Consider the following 14,409-nt stretch of genomic DNA (forward strand, 5'->3'; position numbering starts at 1 on the left):
CTGATCCTGTTTATCTGGCTGATCACAGCCTTCCTGATACACATGGACCTTCCTGTTAGCGTCTCTCCACTTTAGCACCTTCAGGTAAATTAGGTTTGGTTTTGCAGGGCAGCAGTACAGACTCCATCCCTGCATCCACCTCCACTTGGGGGACTGAGAAGACAACGAAGCACGTATAAGTGGTACAGACAGCAACAGCAGCACTGATGGTAACATTACCTCCTCTCCTTGTTTCATAGACTCAGACTTGTGATATTTCCATGTGTGTTTATGTGGAATATCAGAAAGTTTTCATAGTTCTGGTAAAAAGCATGACTGAGATATGAGTGCTAACAACATACATATATATGTTGAACTGATTTAGCTTCAGCAGTATGCTAGCTACATGCTAAACAAACATTGTGAGAAACTCATGAAACTCTCATGGATGATGTGGACCCTCGCAGTTCATCTTCTCTGAGCTTTTACAGTGACCTCTGACCTCTATCTACAGCACTGACCTCCACTGACATTGAGCAGCATTTGTTTCTTCAGCAGGATGTTTTCCTCCCTGTTTGGACAGTGCAGGTGTAGGTGTGTGTGATTGTGGGGTATTTCAGGGTCAGACTGAGGTCTCCAGTTTTCAGCAGGTTTCTCTTCATCTCTGTTAGGCCTCTGTAATCCTCATGCTGTTCTTCAGGCTGGTCAGAGCCGTTCTTACACATGTGGATCTTCCCGTATTTGTCCTTCCACTCAAGCATCTTTGGGCAGGTGAGCTGTGGTTTTGCAGGGCAGCTGGACAGACTCCACCCCTGAATCCACCTCCACCTTGTAACCTTAGAGGACAACAAAGCACAACATGATGACATCAGCAGCTGTGATAGTCACATGACCTCCCTGTCCCCTCCTTGTCTTCTAGTCTCAGTCAGATTGTGTCTCAGTTTGTTCCTGATGTGTTCCTGACTCGTTCTTTGGTAACTCGTCTGCAGCGTCCTGTAAAGTGCTGCAGACATGTTGGATGAAGAGCAGAAGAACAGACAGACTGAGGCTGTGTCCCAATTCAGGGTCTGCACGCTTGAAGTACGCATTTTAAGTGCGAATACGTCACCGCCACGCGACGACGGCTGTCCCAATTCAAAGTGTACTTCAAATGCATACTCCAAATGCGCCCTCGATTTCCCCAAATATCAAGCGTGGTCCGGTGCACACTTCGTGGTCTCATATATCCCACAATCCATAGTGCGGCGGTGGGTGTGGATAATTTTGCCGCAAAATACGGCAGAAGGGAGCGGCCGAAGAGTGAACTGGCAAAAGTAAGTACTGAATATTATGTCACTTATTTATGTGCGAATGTTTAATAATGAAGAACATTAAAACATTACTGTTGGCCACATGTCGGCAAAGTTATGTGACATTAGTGATGTTTGTACTTTCAGCGGTAACTTGGTTTTAAAGCCTCTACTTCTAAATATATATATATATAGCTGACCTTATCTTACAGAGAATGTGATGATTTTATGGATAATTAAAGTCAGTCATATATCCACAAACACAACAAGCTGAAAGTCAGTGATGCTGCTCGGTTTGCAGTCCTGAATATCACGGCACAAGCAGGATTCACTGCACTGTTAATGTTAGCTGTGTTATATTGCTGCCTCTGTTCGGTGGTGTCGAGCCAAACGGACTTTAACGTGTGTTTGAACGAGCTGACGGTTCACTCGTTAAGCTGAAAGAAAGATGCTTTAATCACAGGAGTCACACATGTGTCCACTGGACCATCTGGGACTCTTCTTGTTTAGCACTCGTAATAACACAAACACTAAATCCTCCTTCTCTGTGCTGTTTTGTAGCAGTGTGTACACCTGAGACTGTCACCTGTCTGTCTGTCCTGCACTCTCTCTCTGTTTCTTTCTCTCTGATTGTGGAATAAAAGTATGAACATGTATTTATAAGTTACACTTGTGTTTGAATCCTGCAGCTTATCACACATTTGATTTCCATGTGTGACGACTGCAAGTGTCCAGAGTGAGGACAGACTGAGGGACCCACTGCTGCACATCATCTGTGAGGTTTGCACCCCTGATGATCCACCAGGACAAACTCAGCAGTGTGTGAGGAAGAGGAGGAGGAAGAGCCAGCAGCAGCTGACAGATGGAGAGAATAGACAGACTGTTCCCTGTTTGTGAAGGACTGCTAGAAAAGTTTAACATAACTAATTATCTGTCCTGAATCAGTCTTATTAGGTAATGTTCAAATAATGTTATCATCCCAGTGTTTTCAGTGTGGGAGAAAGTACTCAGGGCCTTCAAGTTACACACTATGAAAGGCAGCAACAAGTTTAATATTCAGAAACCTAAAGTATGTATCAGCAGCAGAATGAACCTGAAAATAAATGTTTGTTTCAGTTCTATGAAGCTTTGAGTATTTTGGATTAGTAGCACTGCTGTGTTTGTTGCATCATATTGCTGTAATTGTTTATATGCTTTATATATTCTGAGGTAAGTTGATCTATAGTGTTACATCATATTCTATAAGGATGTTATGTGTTTGTTTACTTTCTGCCCAGTTTGACCCATTTAGCAGAAGTCAGCCTGTTTAAGGCTCTGATATCTATTCTGTATGACTTAAAGCAGTTATGACATGGTCTGATTTCCTCACCCAATAAAGGAATATTTAATATATCAGTCTACTCTTCATTCTATCAGAAACAGTTTTCACAGCTCGTACATTTTCCTTTTTACACATATATGTAAGCATTGAGCCAAATGTAATAATGCCAACATATTAGACGAACAATATTTGTCTCTTATGTATAATACATCTGGTCAAAGATACTTGTCTTTGAGTGAAGATTTAAGGTGATAGGAAATATAAATAACTGCAACTTTAATCTTTGACCCAGAGTTTAGCATTACTGCTGTAATATATCCCGTAACATATATATATATATATAATAATCTGACAATACATATAATATTGGCCATATTATATTTACATTACCACAGTGAGATGATTTTAGTCTCATGAACAACATTAGCTAATTGTTATTTACTAACTAATCTTAAAATGACTGTTCAGTACAGAAATGAAGCCCAACTATCATGTTTTACAGTCCCGTGGTCTCAGCCTCAGATACTCAACTAATCAAAGTGATGTCATGACAAAAATGAATGAACAACAAAACATTTTTTCTCCTTCATTTCTGTCACACACTGCTGTATGAAACGTTTCTCGCGGTTAGTATAATGGTTGCTAGGCAACCTGAACAGCGCGACGAAGGCTAGACCGTCCCATTTCACAAGCCTCTCACTTCCGCACTTCCCGTACTTATAGTACGCACCGTCCGTAGTACGCGTAGTGTGCGTACTTCAAGCGTGCATACCCTGAATTGGGACACAGCCTGAGCCTCCACAGTCGGCCATGTCTCACACACATCAGCACAGAAACATGAAGATCTCATGTGTCTGCTCTGAACATCTGAAGCTCTCCACCACATGACTGAGCACAACTCACAGAGGAACATTTACTGAAGCTGCTGCAACATTTACTGTCAGCACATGTTTCCATGTCAGCCTGCTGTTTACCACCACAGAAGAAGAACAGCTTGTGCACATGCAGCCTCTGTGTCAGATCAATGCAGTGAAGCACACACACTGTTTAGTAAAGTCATGTTGTGGAGCTGTTTCACTGATCAATGACTGAGTCTGAAGGAGGTTTTCTGACTTCTGGAACAAACCTGGAAGTTTCTCTTCAGCTCTCTGTATCAGCTGTTTGTAACTCTCAACTCTTTCAGCTTCTGGAACAAGTTTGTGTGAGCCGCAGTCAAGGAGCCACCAGAGGACACCTGCTGACCATCGGCATTATGGGTAGTGTAGTAGGAGACACTCACCTGACATGAAATAGTGACGGAAATGAAATAAAAGTCATCCAGAGAAGATGAGAAGAAGAACCAGGAGAACTGTGACCCAGGATGGAAATGGGTCTGTGGTGAAACATGAAAAAGCATTAACATGACCTCTGACCTGTAACCTTTATCTACAGTTAGTGTGTTTTTGTCTATAGTGTCTCAATCTACTTCCTATTTACCCTAATGAACACTTGCATAACATATGATCATCATGAGTTCATAAATATATTGGGACCAGACCTCATTTACCTCTCTGTTCTACTTTCCATGTCCCACCCTCTCTCTCTTTGTTCGTTTGTCACTTCCTGTCATTGGCACCAGGTATATCTGCCTGGCCCAGGATCAGACACTGAACTTTGGTGAGGCCTACCCCCAAAACCAGTTGCAGGGATGGGTAGAATCTTGCTTACCATTTATCTGTCATCCTCTATCAGTAACGTTTGTCTAATTGTTTTCGAGGTTACGTTTTTTGCTAAACAATATTTGTTTATATTCACTCTCATGTCATTTACTTTCTTAGAAACATAACTCTCATTGTATCGGCTCGTTTTATTATTAAGTATAAAAATAACAGCCCTTCTAACATCCCTCTCAAACTGCTTTCATTTTTTTATTTTAACGATTTCACTTTGTCCCTAATCCCAACTGACCTTTGACCTGCAGCACTACTTTCTGTCTCAGGATGTCTTTGTCCCTGTAGATGGTGCAGATGTATCCTCCACTGTCTCTCTCTGTGGGGTGTTTCACGGTCAGACTGAGGTCTCCAGTTCTCAGCAGATCTTTGTTCATCTTTGTGCGACACCAGTAGAGGTTGTCCTGTTTTTTACAGTCATTTGGATGTACATGGACCATCATGAGTCCAAAGTCAGAGTGAGTCCACTCCACTGTGGTGTCCTCAGCCAGCTCAGGTTTTGTTCTGCAGGCCAGGATGACAAACTCTGAGCCCTCCTCCACCTTCACCTCCACCTGTTGGTCTGAGAGGACAATAAACAGTAATATGAAGTACAGAAGCAGCACTAGTAATACTTATAGTAATTGAAGGAGTCACATACTAAAGACTTACTTAGAATTCAAACAAAAAATCCTTAAATTCATTTTGAAATTCAATGCAGAAACAAAGCTCTGGACTACTTTCTAAATATCTTCTTCAGTACTGTACATGGATGGATGGCTGTTTACCAACAGTAGTCAGGGCGGTCAGGAAACCTTTATGGAGGGAAATCATTATATTCTCTGGACTGCATAAAACATGCTGTGTCTGAAGCAGCTCAGAAATACATGCTGGCATTTTCAATTCCACAACATATGCTATTTATTAGAGCAACACACTATTTGTCATCCTTCCCTTTCTTCAGCCTTGTCAGCAGTTCAGGGGTGGCTTGCCTTCTCAGACCCACTCTGTATTGGTAAAGCAGGATTTGGCATCATTTATTCAGCGAATAAATGAAATGGGTTCTTCTGTACAAAATTACTGTTTCAATGTGGTCTCATCATTTTGCTCCACTCCTGTGTGGAGGATGGAGTTCAGATATTCAAAAAAAAAAAAAAAGTGTGCACACTAACTGCAGTAAAGACCTTATCTCAATATTTCACTCACTCATGATTAGACAATCGTGAGTGAAATATTTTCTTTCTTTCTTTTTTTTAATCCTGTCCTGTCTGGCAGCTTTTCCAATCATATTTAGGATCTGTGTGCACTGTGCATACAGATCCTAAATGTGAAATTTTAACATTTTAACTAAGAAAAAAAGCCTTAAAATGATTCCAGGGCTTTTGTACGTCTCAAAAAGCAGAAAGATTTGTAAAAGTTTTTAAAAAGCGTGATGATCATAAACAGAACTGAGCTTATCTTTGGATCAGAGTTTGTCTCTGTCAGCTTTCAGTGAGTCACATTTAGTGTGTGCAGCCAAACATGATGGCAGACTGCCACAGATCACTTCTGAGGAAAGAGGAGGCGTTCAGCTTCCTCATAGTTTCACACCTGGTGACCAACTTTGTGCCAGTATCACCTGCCTCTGTCCTCACAGAGGTCCCGTCCGGTAAATAAACCATTTCTTTGCAGATGTTTCACCACCTTCTTCCAGGACTGTGTTAAATAAAAGGAAGGTTATAAATATAATGATATTATCACAGCTCACTGCATAAAGTAAGAGCTTCTAGAAGTAGTTATTTAATTGGAGGTGGGAAACAGCCTGTCAATAAAAATACATTTTAAATTGGATTTAAAATTGAAGCATTAATGAATAATGAGATTTCTTTGAGCATCAGGGTCTCACAGGCATGTTGTTTTTTTTTAAGAAAGTAATGACTGAAGTTAGTTAGAATGCCCAACAGGAGAAAGTGAATCTAAATAAATCTGCAGACGTTAAAGGTCCTGTACCTAATGATTTGTCTGATTTGTTGCTTTTTTCTCAGAGCAGCCTTTATGTCCATGATCTGCATGGAAACACATCTATGGAGAGGAAATCCAGCTGCTGAGGGTCACATCTGCATCATTGTAGCTACAGTGGATGTTTCAGTGTCAGGACTGAAGGTGGAGCTTTGTGCGTGTCACTGTAAACAGATTCTTTTACAGCACTAGTTGAATCTGCACACTCTGCACAGCAAGCCCCATTCACCCAGTCATACGAGCACTTTTTCTACACATCACAGAGGAAGTGGGGGTTCAGGATCGTTTAGCATGCAGAGTGGTTGAACCACCAACCATCCACTTCGTAGATGACCTGCTCCACCTGCTGCAGGCACCCCGATTGTGTTTGGAGAACTGGGGCATGAAACTATGAGGAAAGCCAACGTCCTCCTCTTTCCTCAGAAGTGATCTGTGGCTGCTGGACTTCATTCCTCAAATTAACAAAGTGTGAAGCTGAACTCTGTGACAGTGTGAGCAGTGTGAGAGTGTCAGTAGATGATCAGCAGAGGAAAGTGAGAGCTGCTGTGAGCTGATGTCCTGAAGGGCTTTTAAAGAGTCTCTGAGTTTGACAGGAACATGAAGATGTTTGTGGTGTTTGTGATCCTCCTGCACGGTAAGTACACCTTCCTCTCTCTGCTCTCATCATCATCTCTCTCTCTTCAATGTGTTGAAGTGCAGCAGGAGGAGATTTCCATCAAACACTGGATTCTGATTCAGATCAAACTAACAATCCAAAGCAGCAACTTTCAAATCACTGGATTCTTCTTGGTGGCTTTCAGATGAGCTCATGTTACAATCAGCTGCTGTGTGTGTGTTGTTGTGTAGCTGAAGCTCTGACTCACATTTCATATGTGACCAAAGGAAACTTGGTGCTGTGTGACACACTTTAGATTCTCTGCTGCTGCTTTGAACTCAGTCAGCACAGAGTGTGGAGACATCTAGTGGTCGTGGAGAGTAGCGCCATCAAAGCTCTGCTGGTGAATGTAGTTACTGTAAGGTCTCTGATGGAGCTGTGTGATTGGTGGATTGTCCAAACTAAATTAAGTGATAATGTTTCCTCGTCCTCTGATAAAACATGAAAGGACTGATCACCAGTCAGGACGTCAGTATCGTGACACGAGCACTGGATCCAAATTTGACCCTGAGCTTTGTTTTTAGCTACAAAGTTTATATCTTCATTCTTTTCCCTCTGCTTGAGGCCTGAAGCCATTCAAAGGTAGGTGAACTGCAGACAGAATTCAGACTCTCGTGAATTCCTTCTAAGGCCTGATGTGGCTTTTCATTTATACCACATCTTATTTCTTTCATTATTGCATTTATTTATTTAACCTGCACACTGTTTATTCTGTTATAACAGTGATTTTATTTCTATATGTGGATATTTTATATTCTGTAACTGAAGCTGTGTCCACATTTGATCTTTACCTCAAAGTGACACTCTGTCTGTGTCCTCAGTTTCCCAGCATGCCTCAGCTGTGGAGCTGTATGAGGGAGAGCCGTCTGTCCTGCTGCCCTGTGAGTTTCCCACTTTTGAACTGGACAGCCCCACAGTGGTGTGGAGTCGCTCCGACCTCAGTCCTCCAACCGTCCACCAGCGTCAGCTTCAAGGAGACGAACTGAAAGATCAAAACCAGCGTTACAGCGGCCGAACATCCATGAAGACTGACGCTCTGGAAACTGGAGACCTCAGCCTGACCCTGACTGACCTCCAACTGTCTGACAGCGCCACCTACACCTGCTCCATTAGATCGTTTAGAGGAGAATGGAGACTGAGAGATGTCCCACTGCAGGTCAAAGGTCAACATCAAACCAAAACCCTGCTGTAGACAATCACAATCACTCAAAATGAACTTTTAATATTGTCACAATAAGCATGCTTGCTTAACAATTTTTAATTCTAAGCATATTCTTTAATTAATTACATTCAGTCAGAGGTCAAAGGTCACATGCTGCTTTGTGTTTCTCTACAGAACCATTTCCATCCTGGGCCACAGCTCTCCTGGTTCTCCTGGTTCTTGTTCTCATCGTCTCTGGAGGTCTTTTATTTCATTTCAGGCACTATTTCATGTCAGGTGAGTGTCTCCTACTACACTACCCATAATGCAGATGGTTAGCAGGTGTCCTCAGGTGACTCCTGTGACTGTGGCTCACACAGACTTGCTGACAGTAAATGTTGCAGCAGCTTCAGTAAATGTTCCTCCTTGAGTTGTGCTCAGCCATGTGGTGGAGAGCTTCAGATGTTCAGAGCAGGATCAGTCTCTTCGAGTTCTGGAGCGGGTGTGGGGGACCACTAGAAGGTTTGGATTCAATGACCTCACTCAATAAGAAGAGGTATATATATGAATAAAATCAGAGATAGAGGGAGGGGCCTGTAGGCAGGTGTTTCATTTCTGTCTGGGTTTAGCTGTAAGTAGTTGTTATTCAACCATTGCTTAATGTTTGTTTCTCAAAGGGGACAGGTTGTGAACCTCAGAAGTTTAAGTGAGCAGTATAGCTGAATACCATTGGCAAACAGATGGTAGGAAAAATCAGCTGTATTATCTGGCCTTAAGTAAGTATGTATTTAAAAAAAAAAAAAAAAAAACAGATTAGGTCCCAGCACGGAGCCTTGAGGAACTCCACATAGCAGCTCTGTGGGTTCAGACGTAATCTGGTTTGCAGAGACACTGAAACTCGTTTATCCAATGGCATGTCCTCAAGTGAAGGTCAAAAAAGGCTCAGTTATGGTCTCTCAAACAGACACGTTGCTAATGCTGAAGCCCAAAGTAAAGAGCCGTTTGAGACATGGCCGACTGTGGAGGCTCAGTCTGTCTGTTCTTCTGCTCTTCATCCAACATGTCTGCAGCACTTTACAGGACGCTGCAGACTAGTTACCAAAGAACGAGTCAGGAACACATCAGGAACAAACTGAGACACAATCTGACTGAGACTAGAAGACAAGGAGGGGACAGGGAGGTCATGTGACTATCACAGCTGCTAATGATGTCATCATGTTTAGGGGTGGGTTTTGATTATCGATTTATTCATTAAAAAGGATTCTATCGATTTATATTTTATGTTGATTCATGGTTTTCTTTCGTTTACGATCTGCTACAGAATATTTTTAAGGTCATCTGCAATAAACTCCCAGGCGTAAACAGTTTTTCTGTGTTATTCTCAGTTACTTTGACACAAACACATCTGCTGTGATGCTTACACCTTTGATAAAGTCTCGCAAGTGTCAGCTTTCTACAGATATAAAAAAATGGAAATGTACTGATACGTGATCAGAATTACAATATTTCTGAGTGCCTGTGGCAAAATTTCTGATTCAAAACAAATCGAATCGTCGATCGAATCGATTCTGAAAATCAGTGATGATACCCAGCCCTAATCATGGTGTCTTTTGTTGTCCTCTCAGTTTACAAGGTGGAGGTGGATTCAGGGGTGGAGTCTGTCCTGCTCCCCTGTAAAGCCACACTTCAGCTGCCTAAAGACGTTAGAGTGGAGTGGAAGGACATGAAAGACAGGAAGGTCCACGTGTATGTGAACAGCTCTGACAAGAATAAAGAACAGGATGAAGTTTACAGAAATCGAACAAAGATGAATGAAGACCTGCTGAAAACTGGAGACCTCAGTCTGAGCCTGAAACACCCCACAGAGAGAGACACAAACACCTACACCTGCACCATCAGCAGGGAGGGAAACATCCTGCTGAAGAAACAAGTGCTGCTCACTGTCAGAGGTCAGTGCTGTAGATAGAGGTCAAAGGTCAAACTCATTGTGACGGTAGGACCATTATCAGTTTACTCCATCCATCTAATCCATAGATCCTGTTTGATGTCTGCTTGTAATAATGACAAACTGGAAGCAGAACTTTACGATTGTTTCTTTAACCGCCAAGGACCTGGCGTCCACATATTTGGACATCACATTTTTGGACGTCTAGACCAAAATACAAAAATTTGCTCCACGAGGGCCTGATATCCACTAACAAGCACATTATACTGCTGTTGTTCTATCAAAATTTAAAATGAATGTCCTCTCATGTGGATCTCATTTTTCTCATTTTTACATCCCAAAGGTGATCAGCAGCTCCACGCTGACAGGAGACTTTACTGTAAAGTAGCAAAGGGACAAAAAGAAAAAATCCCAGCACCATCAGACTGTGATCAGCTCCAGCAGCTGCTTCTAATGTGCTTTTTTACCTTCTGCTCTGATCTGCTTCAGCTTTCTCTACACCTCTGAAAGCTGCTGCTGTCTGTACTCCTCACACTGTGTTTGCTGTTCTCTCAGAGTGTCGGGTGGAGGTGGAGGAGGGGGCGGAGTCTGTCCGGCTGCCCTTCAAAACCACAGCTCAGCTGCCTGAAGACACTCGGGTGGAGTGGTGGCACCGTCCTGAGAAGCCTGACAAACAGGAGCGGGATTACAGAGACCGAGTGAAGATGAAGGACGAGCGTGTGAAAAGCGGACGGTTCAGCCTGACCCTTGAACGCCCCACAGAGAGAGACAGTGGCAGATACAGCTGTGTGGCCTGGAGCCAGGGAAACATCATCGGATGGAGAGTCGTGCTGCTCACAGTTACAGGTGTTTGTTCACTTTCTCTTGGTTCTCTCTGCTTTCACTTATTATTTTATTGTGTTTGAGTGCTAAGCTGTTGTGTCTCCTCTGCAGGGAGAGATCAGCACATCAGGAACAGAAGCAACACTGGACATTATATTTCATATATTTCTTATATTTCTTCATTTCCATTTAATATTTGTACAGCTGCTGCTGTTGTATACTGTATATATATTTATATTATATTTCCTGATACATTCTTATTATTTCCATACTGTTCATTTTGTTGTACAGTTACTTTATTTTCAACTTAAATTCATATATATTTTATCTTATTCTTTCCCAGTTAAATTTACCCTTCATTCTAATTTGTATTGTATTGCGTATTTTGTTGTACAGACATTCTATTTTCAACTTAAATTCATATATATTTTATCTTACTCTTTCGAAGTTAATTTTACCCTTCATTCTAATTTTTGGTGTACAGTTATTTTATTTTCAACTCTAATTCATATATATTCTATTTTATTCCTTCCTAGTTAAATTCACCCCTTTTAATTTTCATATTTATTTCCTATTTTATTCATAGCCTTTTCTTTTTTTTCTTTAGGTCACGAGCAGTTGTATAAGGCATTTCACTGCATATCGTACTGTGTATGTGACAAATAAAATTTGAATTTGAATTTGAATTTGAGCTCCATTGATCCGACTCCTCTGATGGCTGAAGTTTGATCTGTGTGTTCTTTGATTATTGATCAGTGATGTCAGAGTGGAGTCAGTGTGATGGTATCAATTATGCTGGATCACTTTGCTTCAGTTTCTCCTACTGATCAGTTTGTGTACTCATGTCCCGTTTAGAGCTTTGTGAGTGTCGGGTGGGCAGTGAGCATGAGTGGGAGCCGTGGACGCTGCTGCAGGAAGGCTGCATGTCATTTATTTGTATGAGTTTAATCCATTAAAGTTAATAAAGAGCTACTCGGATGTTGTTTGTGAGTTTTTCAGGTGATTTTGTTTTCACCTGCAGCTCAGCTGTTTCTACGGCAACAGCATGAAGATGATGAAAGGATGATTAGACATCAGTCTGTAGTTGCTAACACTCGCAGCTTCCTCACCGGCTGGTACCAACGAGTCTCACCTGTGAGGTGGACTGTTACCTCCTCCTCGTCATCATCATCTTTCCTGCGCCTCCTCCTGGACCTCAGGGACACAGCAGGACTCCCCTCAGTTATTACATTCACTCATTATTACATCTTTAGCTGATCCTACATTAGAAAATGATTTTAAGAATAAATGCAGTCGTGAGTATGTGTTTAAACCAGCTGGTAGACAAACAGCTTTTTACAGCTACAGTATAATGACCTGTGTGGGTCCAGTGAGGGTCAATGACAGGACATCCTCACCTGGAGGTGAGTGACAGAAACCACAGCAGAGACCTCTGTGTTTAACAAGTGGACGGTTGTGGTCACTGATGCTCTCAGCTGGCTCAGTTTCACACACAGGTACGAGCGCACAAGCCCCCACTGTGGAGTAGACACTACAGGGACTAAATCTGAACGCCTGTGGAGCTGTTCACACAGACTGTAGTTACAGGTAACCGCCAGCAGGTGGCAGCGCATGTATGAGTGAAACAGTCATTTTATGTGCAAGTGATCAAAGAAATAAACACAAGCTGAAAAACAGACGAGGTACAGTTCGGTGACAGAAGCTTGGTGGAAACTCACAACTCATATACACACAGACCTTATTGACACAGACACTTGCATGTACAGACACACACAGACACCTGTCCTTCCATCATGGTTGCTCTCCTTGCTCCTCTTTCTCTGGTTTCTGCTTTCTGAGATATTCACTAAGTACACGGTCAGTTGTGGCTGATGTCTCTGGTCTCATCCTGGACAGTGGCTCTGCTGACACTCACTGGTCCTCGGCCTCCTTCCTTCCTCATGTCACTGGTTTCTGTCTTCTTCTTTGGCCAGCTTATCTGATCACCCGCTGGGTGTAGGTGTTGACTGACATGTGATTTGGCGCTATATAAAAAAAACATAGAATTGAATTGACCACTGTCAGATCCCATCTACAAGCATCTGTGAGGGAGACATCCTGTTAGGGAAAGAGGTGGAGCAGAAAGTCAGAGGTCACAGCTGTAGATAGAGGTCAGAGGTCACTGTAGAGTGTAGCTAGCATACAGCTGAAGCTAAGTCAATTAAAATACCAATTATAGTTATCAGACATGTCTGAGTAACAATAACTATATGCATGCATGCTTTTTACCAGAACTATGAAAAGAGTCCTCCTAAAAAGACATGTCACAAGTCTGAGTCCAAGAAAGAGGGCGGGCACAGGGAGGTCATGTGACCATCAGTGCTGTGTCCAGCTGGCCATAGTGAAATGGAGGGACATATACAAGAAGGTCAGACAGAGAAACAGGACAAGGATTAAGAAAGAAGACCTGATGACTGACCACCTCAGTCGGACCCTGAAACAACCCAAAGACGGAGACAGTGATGTTCATGAGTCTGTGATGGAAACACTGGTTCTTTCAGTCACTGGTGTCCTCACTCCAGTCCGTGTGAACTGTAACTAATGATTTGGATCTTAATTGTGTGAATGTTGTTGCATCTCTGAATGTTTAAATATTTTTATCTAACATGATCGTTTCATATTTTAATAAGTGTTCATTGTTATTATGGGCTGTAACAGCCTGACTGTGTTACAGAGGATTTCATCCTTTTACCATCATGACAGTCGCACAGAAATCTGCTTCCTGTTCCAGTGTGAGCGTTTGTCAGCCTCACTGATGGAGGATGGCTCTGTCACAGTGTGCAGACATGTTTAATGAGTTACTGCTAACAGTCACAGTTCATCGCAGCAGCTGTTTAATATGGACGTGAAAGAATAAGAGATCCAACATGACCTCTGACCTGGACCCACAGCACTGATCTCAGAGAGGATCACAGAGTCTGTTACACACACTAACTGTTCTGTGGTGAAACATGAAAAGCCATCAACGTGACCTCTGACCTTTATCTATATTTGACAGTGTGCATTTGTCTACAGTGTTTCAGTCTATTTAAACTTTTCACGCTATTCAATCTTTATTAGGAGGACCAGGAACACTTCTTGTCCCCTTCACATCCATGTCCATGTCCATCCTTTCTCTCTTTGCTCATTTGTCACTTACTGTCATTGTAACCAGGGAGATCTGCTGACCCAGGATCAGACACTGAACCTCAGCCTGAGGTGTAGATAGTTAATAAAGTTATCTTGTATATTCACTCTCATGTCATTTAAACTTAACATTAGAGCAACTAATCTATTTTAAAACACAGCAGCTGCAAGTATGCAATTGTAGGTCTCTCTCTCTCTCTTACACACACACACACACACACACACACACACACACACACACACACACACACACAGCCTTTATCTTAAAAGGTGAAACATAATAGGTCTAATGATCACATGTTTAGTCATTACCACAAACATTAATTATGTTTTCCTTTGAGGATCATTCAGCGAAGAAGACGAGCTACCGTAAACCTCAGTGTAGAAGCGCAAGAAAATCCACCCG

Source organism: Pelmatolapia mariae, linkage group LG3_W (assembly GCF_036321145.2).
Source record: "Pelmatolapia mariae isolate MD_Pm_ZW linkage group LG3_W, Pm_UMD_F_2, whole genome shotgun sequence".
NCBI lineage: Eukaryota > Metazoa > Chordata > Actinopteri > Cichliformes > Cichlidae > Pelmatolapia > Pelmatolapia mariae.